Below are 10,037 nucleotides of genomic sequence, written 5' to 3'. Positions count from 1 at the left end.
CAGGGGGCCTTTCCCTTTGTGGTAGCCGAGGTGGAGAGGGAGGACAGCAAACGTCAGCGTTTCTTCTATGCACTTATCAGAAAGATCGAAGACTGTGGTACTCCTACTAATTGTGCTACTGCTGTCTTCTAAGAACTTAAAAGGAGGAGCCAGGTGTACAGGCGGAACATGAAAGTGAAGAAGGAGCGTGCCCACTGAAGCACAGCATCACAGGGAGACGTTGGAGCCTCCGGCTGACTGCGGGCCGGCCTGGCTAATGTCAGACCTCCCACAAGAGGTGGTGGAGCGGAGCGTTCTCTGTCTCCCCTGGAGAGAGGGAGATTCCCTTTCCCGGCCTGCTAAGTAACGGGTGCCTTCCCAGGCACTGGGGCCACCGCTAGACCAAGGCCTGCTAAGTAACCAGGGCCTTCCCAGGCACTGGCATTACCGCTAGGCCAAGGAGCCCTCCAGCGGCCCTTCTCTGGGCGTGAATGAGGGCTCACACTCTTGTCTCCTGGTCACCTCTCACTGTGGCCCTTCAGCTCCTAACTCTGTGTGGCCTGGTTTCCCCCAGGGTAATCATAATGGAACAGAGATCATTATGGTAATAGAACAAAGAGTAATGCTACAAACTAATGATTAATAATAGTCAGATATAATCCTATCCGTTTCCTATCTCTAGTAAAACTTTTCTTATTCTAATAATTTTCTTTACTATACTGGAACAGCTTGTGCCTTCAGGCTCTTGCCTGGGCACCTGGGTGGCTTGCGGCCCACAAGATAAGATATATTGCGTTGAACTATAGTTTATGTTGATTGCTGAATGATTTAGGGCGGGGGGGTGGGCACCCTCTGAAATTCTGCCCTGGAGGAGAGGCCTCACCCTAACCCTGGCCGTGGCTAATAATAAGGCCCACCTCTTAGGGCCGTGGAGTGAAATAAGTTTTCCAGGTAATGCGCAGTAGAGCCCTCAGCCCTCCGCTGAAGTTGCGTTAGGAAGGAGGAAGGGAGAGGTAAATGCTGAGCCCGCAGGCGGCAGTCTGTGCCTCGGAGAGAAACTTTATCCCAACCTTGCTGGGGGCCTTGACGCCCACCTTGCCCCAAGAGCACCCCGGCAGTCACCCCTGCCCTCTGGGGTCCTGCCACCCCGAGCCCGACCTTCCCCCTTTTCCCCCGCGCCGGGCCAATAGCCTCCTAACTGCGTCGTGCTCATCACGGTCTGCCGTGCTCATCACCTTTGCGTCGTTTCTTCGCTCCACAAACGTTTGCTGAGCGCCTTCCACACGCCAGGCGCCAGACTCGCGCGGGGAAACAGGGATAAGCACTGAGGAGGGGTCCCAGCCCTCAGCGATGGGATTTCAGAGCGGGAGATAAAGGGTTGCCCAGAAGGGTGGTGAGTGGAATAGCTGATATAAACAACGGGGGCGCGATGAAATACACAGGAGGGCTGCTAGTCACATACGGGGCGGGTGCCGAGGGCCCTTGACTAAGGGAGGCTTCCTGGACGCGTGACACCCAAGCGGAGTCCTGACGACCTGCGTCAGAAGTAGCCAGGCGAGGAGGAGGGGAAGGGAATCCACGTCCCGAGCAGGGAGGCAGCTTTCCCTACACAGCACAGGACACGGTCCGCGCACAGAAGCCGCAGGAGACGCAGGCACAGGGGCTGGGGAGAATCCTTGCTGGGCCCTCGCCGCCTCCCTCTGCTGGGTGTCTGGTGCCAGCCTCCTGCCTGGCCGAGGAACTCCAGCCCCTGCTCCCGGAAGCCCCTCCAGGCCTTCGGCTTCCCTGACTGGGCATGGGCCCCTCGTCCCCTCGGGTACGGGGCCGGTCTCCCCGCCCGCGGGCGGCGAAGTAAAGGCCCAGCGCAGCCCGCGCTCCTGCCCTGGGGCCTCGTCTTTCTCCAGGAAAACGTGGACCGCTCTCCGCCGACAGGTCTCTTCCACAGACCCCTGTCGCCTTCGCCCCCAGTCTCTTCCGGTTCTGTCTTTTCGCTGGCTCGATACGAACAAGGAAGTCGCCCCCAGCGGAGCCCCGGCTCCCCCAGGCAGAGGCGGCCCCGGGGGCGGAGTCAACGGCGGAGGCCACGCCCTCCGTGAAAGGGCGGGGCATGCAAATTCGAAATGAAAGCCCGGGAACGCCGGAAGAAGCACGGGTGTAAGATTTCCCTTTTCAAAGGCGGAGAATAAGAAATCAGCCCGAGAGTGTAAGGGCGTCAATAGCGCTGTGGACGAGACAGAGGGAATGGGGCAAGGAGCGAGGCTGGGGCTCTCACCGCGACTTGAATGTGGATGAGAGTGGGACGGTGACGGCGGGCGCGAAGGCGACCGCATCGCTTCTCGGCCTTTTGGCTAAGATCAAGTGTAGTATCTGTTCTTATCAGTTTAATATCTGATACGTCCTCTATCCGAGGACAATATATTAAATGGATTTTTGGAGCAGGGAGATGGAATAGGAGCTTGCTCCGTCCACTCCACGCATCGACCTGGTATTGCAGTACCTCCAGGAACGGTGCACCCCCTCCGGGGATACAACGTGTTTCCTAAAAGCAGAGAGAGGTAAGAGACAGTAGCAGCTGCGGGGCGGCTTGCACGCCGAGTGCCTGTGACGCGCCGGCTTGACTTAACCGCTTCCCTGAAGTACCAGTGAGGGAGGTTCCTGATCTGCAGGCGGTGGGCGGTAGACGGTAGGCTTATGCGGCACGCTTCCGTTTCCACCGTGACTACTGCGCTTTGGGAAGGCCACGACCTCCTCCTTTGGGGAGGTCCTTAGGATCTCAGCTTGGCAGTCGAGTGGGTGGCGACCTTTTAAAGGAATGGGATCCACCCGGAATTGAACTTCTTTCTCCTCTCTCTCTCTCTCTCTCTCTCTCTCTCTCTCTCTCTCTCTTTCTCTCTCTCTCTCTCTCTTTCTCTCTCTCTCTCTGTCTCTTTCTCTCTCTCTTCACCCCCCCCCCCCGCCTCTCCTCCGTTCTCTCTTTTGGTTTCCCCCACCCCCTCCCAAGTTCTGGGGTACATGTGCAGGACGTGCAGGTTTGGAACATAGATACACGTGTGCCACGGTGCTTTGCTGCACCTATCCACCAGTCGTCTAGGTTTGAAGCCCCGCACGCGTTGGCCATTTGTCCTAATGCTCTCTCTCCCCTTGCCCCCCACGCCCCGTCAGGGCCCGGCGTGTGATGTTCCCCTCCCTGTGTCCCATGTGTTCTCACTGTTCAACTCCCACTTAGGAGCGAGAACATGCGGTGTTTGGTTTTCGCTTCCTGTGTCAGTTTGCTGAGAATGAGGCCTTCCAGCTTCATCCACGTTCCCGCAGAGGACATGAACTCATCCTTTTTTATGGCTGCGTAGTAATTCCATGGTGTATACGTGCCACACTTTCTTTATCCAGCCTATCATTCATGGGCATTCGAGTTGGTTCCAAGTCTTTGCTATTGTAAATAGTGCTGCAGTAAACATACGTGTCCACGTGTCTTCCTAGTAGGAACTTCTTCCTCTTCAGCCCGCTGGGTAGCTGGCACTTTAAGGCAGGTGCCAACGCACCGGCAGCAAGCTTCCTTTTTTGCCCGGGAAAAACTGAGGTGCAGGTAGTATAAGCCATTTATCACGGAACGCACAGGAGCAGAGCTCGAGTCCAAGCATCGTGGCTCCACCCGTCATGCTTGATGCATCTTTAGGCTCCGCTCTAGGTATGCATATCCTTTACGGGATCAGCCACCGGCAGTTGCCTTGCGACCACGATGACAAACCTCTGCCGGCTCTTTTGGGTCTCATCCCTGTATCTATTATACGTTGCATCCCAACATAAAGATCGGAATGTTCCTTTCGCTGACCCAGTCTCTCACCCTTTCCAAACTCCAGAAACCTTGTCTGTCCTCGGAAGAACTCCCCCTGCTTCTTTCTCTAAAGGCTGTCTTCAGGCCGGGCACAGTGGGGGGATCGCTTGAGCCCAGAAGGCCGCAGTGAGGTGAGATCGCGCCATTGCACTGCAGCCCCGGCGGCAGAGCCGGAGCCCCGTCTCGAAAGAAACAAACAAAAACCAACCGACCAACCAACAAACAAACACAGACAAAGAAAGAAAGAGCCCAGGCAACCTAGTGAAAACCTGTTCGGGCTGGGGCGTATCTGTACCCCAGCTGTTCCAGAGGCTGAGGCCAGGAGGATGGGTGGACGCTGGGAGGTGGATGCTGCAGTGAGCGGTGATCGCACCACTGCACTCCAGCCTGGGTGACAGAGCCAGACCCCGTCCCAAATAAATAAACATGAAAATAGAGGAACCAGTTTGTAGAAAGCGGGAGAGGGTCCCATTGAACTTCAAGCCTTCGAGCAACAGCTGTGGCTGGACAGGTTGGACCAGCAGGCTGGAGCAGTCGCCATCTTGGCAGGGATCATTGACCCTGATCTATCGCCGGGAGGAGGAAGAGCTGATCTTACGCAGGGAGGGCAGGTGGACTATGCGTGGACTCTGGTGATCTGTTTGGGTGCCAGGTGTTACTCCCAGGGCCACCCGTAACTGTGAATGTGCAGGAACCCTGACTTGAGAAGGGCCTGGCCACGGGGGGCTTAGGCCCCTGGGGAATGAGAGTTTGGTTCCCGGTACCCAGGGAAACCACCAGCATCGGCAGAGGTGATAGCTGGGGAGGAGCGGGGATTTGGACGAGAGACACAGGATGAGTACCGGGGGCAGCCCCGTGATCAACAACTGCTGCAACAGGGGCCGTTTGTTCGACTCGCTAGTCTTCTGTGGCTCTATGCGGTACTCAAGAGCAGAAGACAGAAGATACAAAAACCACAAAAGGTAGCCGGGCGTGGTGCTGCCCGTCAATAATCCCAGCTACTCGGGAGGCTGAGACAGGAGAATCGCTTGAACCCGGGAGGCGGAAGTTTCAGCGAGCCGAGATCACGCCATTGCAGTCCAACCTGAGCGTCCGAGCGAGACTCTATCTCAGAAAATAAAGACAGAATGAAAGAGCCCGGCGCGGTGGCTTACGCCTGTAATCCCAGCGCTTTGGGAGGCCGAGGCGGGCGGATCGCCTGAGGTCAGGAGCTGGAGACCAGCCTGGCCGACATGGCGAAACCCCCTAAAAATACAAAAATGAGCCGGGCGTGGTGGCCTACGCCTGTAATCCCAGCTACCCAGGAGGCTGAGGCAGGAGAATCGCTGGAACCCGGGAGGTAGAGGCTGCAGTGAGCCGAGATCGCGCCACTGCACTCCAGCCTGGGCGACAGAGCAAGAGTTTGTCTGCCAAAAAAAAAAAAAAAGCCAGGGTGAGCGGTGGCTCAAGCCTGTAATCGCAAGCAACACTTTGGGAGGCGGCAGCTGGGCGGATCACCGGAGGTCGGGAGTTGGAGACCAGCCTGACCAACATGGAGAAACCCCATGTGTACTAAAAATACAAACTTAGCCGGGCGTGGTGGCACATGCCTGTAGTCCCAGCTGCTCGGGAGGCTGAGGCAGGGGAATCGCTTGAACCCGGGAGGCGGAGGTTGCAGAGAGCCTAGATCGCGCCATTGGACTCCAGGCTGGGTAACAAGAGCGGAACCTCCGTCTGAAAAAAAAAAAAAAAAATTGGGAGAATTTTGCTCCCACTGCCGTCAAAATCCCATGTGTATTTCACACTTACAGCACAGCTCCATTAGAACTGACCACATTTCCAGGGCTCCCTAGATACCTGTGGCTAGCGGCTGCCATACTACACCGTGCTGGGCTGTAGAATGGGGATGACAAGACAGGGCGGCGGAGATTGGGTTGGCGTGAAGCGAGGGAAACACTCGGCCGCAGGACAAAACTAAAACAGCAAGGGGGCACCGAAAGACTCAGTAGTCCACATGAATATCTTGATTATGTCGTGGCTGAGATAATGTAGGGTCCACCCCTACCGGGTCTGTGGGTTTTCTCTTCGTGTGTGTGCGCGCGGAGACGAGAGATCGAAGAGATAAAGACAGAAGACAAAGAGATAGGAAGAAAGACAGCTGGGCCCGGGGGACCACTGCCACCAAAGCGCGGAGACAGACAGGTAGTGGCCCCGAATGCCTGGAGGCGCTGCTATTTATTGTAGTCAAGGCAAGGGGGCAGGGTAAGGAGTGCCAGTCATCTCCAGTGATCGATAGGTCACGCGAGTCACGTGTCCACTGGACAGGGGGCCTTTCCCTTTGTGGTAGCCGAGGTGGAGAGGGAGGACAGCAAACGTCAGCGTTTCTTCTATGCACTTATCAGAAAGATCGAAGACTGTGGTACTCCTACTAATTGTGCTACTGCTGTCTTCTAAGAACTTAAAAGGAGGAGCCAGGTGTACAGGCGGAACATGAAAGTGAAGAAGGAGCGTGCCCACTGAAGCACAGCATCACAGGGAGACGTTGGAGCCTCCGGCTGACTGCGGGCCGGCCTGGCTAATGTCAGACCTCCCACAAGAGGTGGTGGAGCGGAGCGTTCTCTGTCTCCCCTGGAGAGAGGGAGATTCCCTTTCCCGGCCTGCTAAGTAACGGGTGCCTTCCCAGGCACTGGGGCCACCGCTAGACCAAGGCCTGCTAAGTAACCAGGGCCTTCCCAGGCACTGGCATTACCGCTAGGCCAAGGAGCCCTCCAGCGGCCCTTCTCTGGGCGTGAATGAGGGCTCACACTCTTGTCTCCTGGTCACCTCTCACTGTGGCCCTTCAGCTCCTAACTCTGTGTGGCCTGGTTTCCCCCAGGGTAATCATAATGGAACAGAGATCATTATGGTAATAGAACAAAGAGTAATGCTACAAACTAATGATTAATAATAGTCAGATATAATCCTATCCGTTTCCTATCTCTAGTAAAACTTTTCTTATTCTAATAATTTTCTTTACTATACTGGAACAGCTTGTGCCTTCAGGCTCTTGCCTGGGCACCTGGGTGGCTTGCGGCCCACAAGATAAGATATATTGCGTTGAACTATAGTTTATGTTGATTGCTGAATGATTTAGGGCGGGGGGGTGGGCACCCTCTGAAATTCTGCCCTGGAGGAGAGGCCTCACCCTAACCCTGGCCGTGGCTAATAATAAGGCCCACCTCTTAGGGCCGTGGAGTGAAATAAGTTTTCCAGGTAATGCGCAGTAGAGCCCTCAGCCCTCCGCTGAAGTTGCGTTAGGAAGGAGGAAGGGAGAGGTAAATGCTGAGCCCGCAGGCGGCAGTCTGTGCCTCGGAGAGAAACTTTATCCCAACCTTGCTGGGGGCCTTGACGCCCACCTTGCCCCAAGAGCACCCCGGCAGTCACCCCTGCCCTCTGGGGTCCTGCCACCCCGAGCCCGACCTTCCCCCTTTTCCCCCGCGCCGGGCCAATAGCCTCCTAACTGCGTCGTGCTCATCACGGTCTGCCGTGCTCATCACCTTTGCGTCGTTTCTTCGCTCCACAAACGTTTGCTGAGCGCCTTCCACACGCCAGGCGGCAGACTCGCGCGGGGAAACAGGGATAAGCACTGAGGAGGGGTCCCAGCCCTCAGCGATGGGATTTCAGAGCGGGAGATAAAGGGTTGCCCAGAAGGGTGGTGAGTGGAATAGCTGATATAAACAACGGGGGCGCGATGAAATACACAGGAGGGCTGCTAGTCACATACGGGGCGGGTGCCGAGGGCCCTTGACTAAGGGAGGCTTCCTGGACGCGTGACACCCAAGCGGAGTCCTGACGACCTGCGTCAGAAGTAGCCAGGCGAGGAGGAGGGGAAGGGAATCCACGTCCCGAGCAGGGAGGCAGCTTTCCCTACACAGCACAGGACACGGTCCGCGCACAGAAGCCGCAGGAGACGCAGGCACAGGGGCTGGGGAGAATCCTTGCTGGGCCCTCGCCGCCTCCCTCTGCTGGGTGTCTGGTGCCAGCCTCCTGCCTGGCCGAGGAACTCCAGCCCCTGCTCCCGGAAGCCCCTCCAGGCCTTCGGCTTCCCTGACTGGGCATGGGCCCCTCGTCCCCTCGGGTACGGGGCCGGTCTCCCCGCCCGCGGGCGGCGAAGTAAAGGCCCAGCGCAGCCCGCGCTCCTGCCCTGGGGCCTCGTCTTTCTCCAGGAAAACGTGGACCGCTCTCCGCCGACAGGTCTCTTCCACAGACCCCTGTCGCCTTCGCCCCCAGTCTCTTCCGGTTCTGTCTTTTCGCTGGCTCGATACGAACAAGGAAGTCGCCCCCAGCGGAGCCCCGGCTCCCCCAGGCAGAGGCGGCCCCGGGGGCGGAGTCAACGGCGGAGGCCACGCCCTCCGTGAAAGGGCGGGGCATGCAAATTCGAAATGAAAGCCCGGGAACGCCGGAAGAAGCACGGGTGTAAGATTTCCCTTTTCAAAGGCGGAGAATAAGAAATCAGCCCGAGAGTGTAAGGGCGTCAATAGCGCTGTGGACGAGACAGAGGGAATGGGGCAAGGAGCGAGGCTGGGGCTCTCACCGCGACTTGAATGTGGATGAGAGTGGGACGGTGACGGCGGGCGCGAAGGCGACCGCATCGCTTCTCGGCCTTTTGGCTAAGATCAAGTGTAGTATCTGTTCTTATCAGTTTAATATCTGATACGTCCTCTATCCGAGGACAATATATTAAATGGATTTTTGGAGCAGGGAGATGGAATAGGAGCTTGCTCCGTCCACTCCACGCATCGACCTGGTATTGCAGTACCTCCAGGAACGGTGCACCCCCTCCGGGGATACAACGTGTTTCCTAAAAGCAGAGAGAGGTAAGAGACAGTAGCAGCTGCGGGGCGGCTTGCACGCCGAGTGCCTGTGACGCGCCGGCTTGACTTAACCGCTTCCCTGAAGTACCAGTGAGGGAGGTTCCTGATCTGCAGGCGGTGGGCGGTAGACGGTAGGCTTATGCGGCACGCTTCCGTTTCCACCGTGACTACTGCGCTTTGGGAAGGCCACGACCTCCTCCTTTGGGGAGGTCCTTAGGATCTCAGCTTGGCAGTCGAGTGGGTGGCGACCTTTTAAAGGAATGGGATCCACCCGGAATTGAACTTCTTTCTCCTCTCTCTCTCTCTCTCTCTCTCTCTCTCTTTCTCTCTCTCTCTCTCTCTTTCTCTCTCTCTCTCTGTCTCTTTCTCTCTCTCTTCACCCCCCCCCCGCCTCTCCTCCGTTCTCTCTTTTGGTTTCCCCCACCCCCTCCCAAGTTCTGGGGTACATGTGCAGGACGTGCAGGTTTGGAACATAGATACACGTGTGCCACGGTGCTTTGCTGCACCTATCCACCAGTCGTCTAGGTTTGAAGCCCCGCACGCGTTGGCCATTTGTCCTAATGCTCTCTCTCCCCTTGCCCCCCACGCCCCGTCAGGGCCCGGCGTGTGATGTTCCCCTCCCTGTGTCCCATGTGTTCTCACTGTTCAACTCCCACTTAGGAGCGAGAACATGCGGTGTTTGGTTTTCGCTTCCTGTGTCAGTTTGCTGAGAATGAGGCCTTCCAGCTTCATCCACGTTCCCGCAGAGGACATGAACTCATCCTTTTTTATGGCTGCGTAGTAATTCCATGGTGTATACGTGCCACACTTTCTTTATCCAGCCTATCATTCATGGGCATTCGAGTTGGTTCCAAGTCTTTGCTATTGTAAATAGTGCTGCAGTAAACATACGTGTCCACGTGTCTTCCTAGTAGGAACTTCTTCCTCTTCAGCCCGCTGGGTAGCTGGCACTTTAAGGCAGGTGCCAACGCACCGGCAGCAAGCTTCCTTTTTTGCCCGGGAAAAACTGAGGTGCAGGTAGTATAAGCCATTTATCACGGAACGCACAGGAGCAGAGCTCGAGTCCAAGCATCGTGGCTCCACCCGTCATGCTTGATGCATCTTTAGGCTCCGCTCTAGGTATGCGTATCCTTTACGGGATCAGCCACCGGCAGTTGCCTTGCGACCACGATGACAAACCTCTGCCGGCTCTTTTGGGTCTCATCCCTGTATCTATTATACGTTGCATCCCAACATAAAGATCGGAATGTTCCTTTCGCTGACCCAGTCTCTCACCCTTTCCAAACTCCAGAAACCTTGTCTGTCCTCGGAAGAACTCCCCCTGCTTCTTTCTCTAAAGGCTGTCTTCAGGCCGGGCACAGTGGGGGGATCGCTTGAGCCCAGAAGGCCGCAGT

General features: G+C 56.7%; 2 non-coding genes across 2 annotated transcripts; both read left to right on the top strand.

Annotated features, from left to right (window-relative positions):
• Positions 1-2,307: 2,307 nt before the first annotated feature.
• Positions 2,308-2,498, top strand: LOC129137767 (U2 spliceosomal RNA). The gene has a single exon (XR_008540558.1). It is a non-coding gene; the product is annotated as a U2 spliceosomal RNA (small nuclear RNA).
• A 5,921-nt stretch (positions 2,499-8,419) lies between these two features.
• LOC129137816 (U2 spliceosomal RNA) lies at positions 8,420-8,610 on the top strand. Its single transcript, XR_008540607.1, has one exon. It is a non-coding gene; the product is annotated as a U2 spliceosomal RNA (small nuclear RNA).
• The last annotated feature ends 1,427 nt before the right edge of the window (positions 8,611-10,037 follow it).

This window comes from Pan troglodytes, chromosome 19 (assembly GCF_028858775.2).
Source record: "Pan troglodytes isolate AG18354 chromosome 19, NHGRI_mPanTro3-v2.0_pri, whole genome shotgun sequence".
Lineage (NCBI taxonomy): Eukaryota > Metazoa > Chordata > Mammalia > Primates > Hominidae > Pan > Pan troglodytes.
The sequence above is the reverse complement of the archived record's forward strand: the minus strand, read 5'-3'. Positions and strand labels throughout refer to the sequence as shown.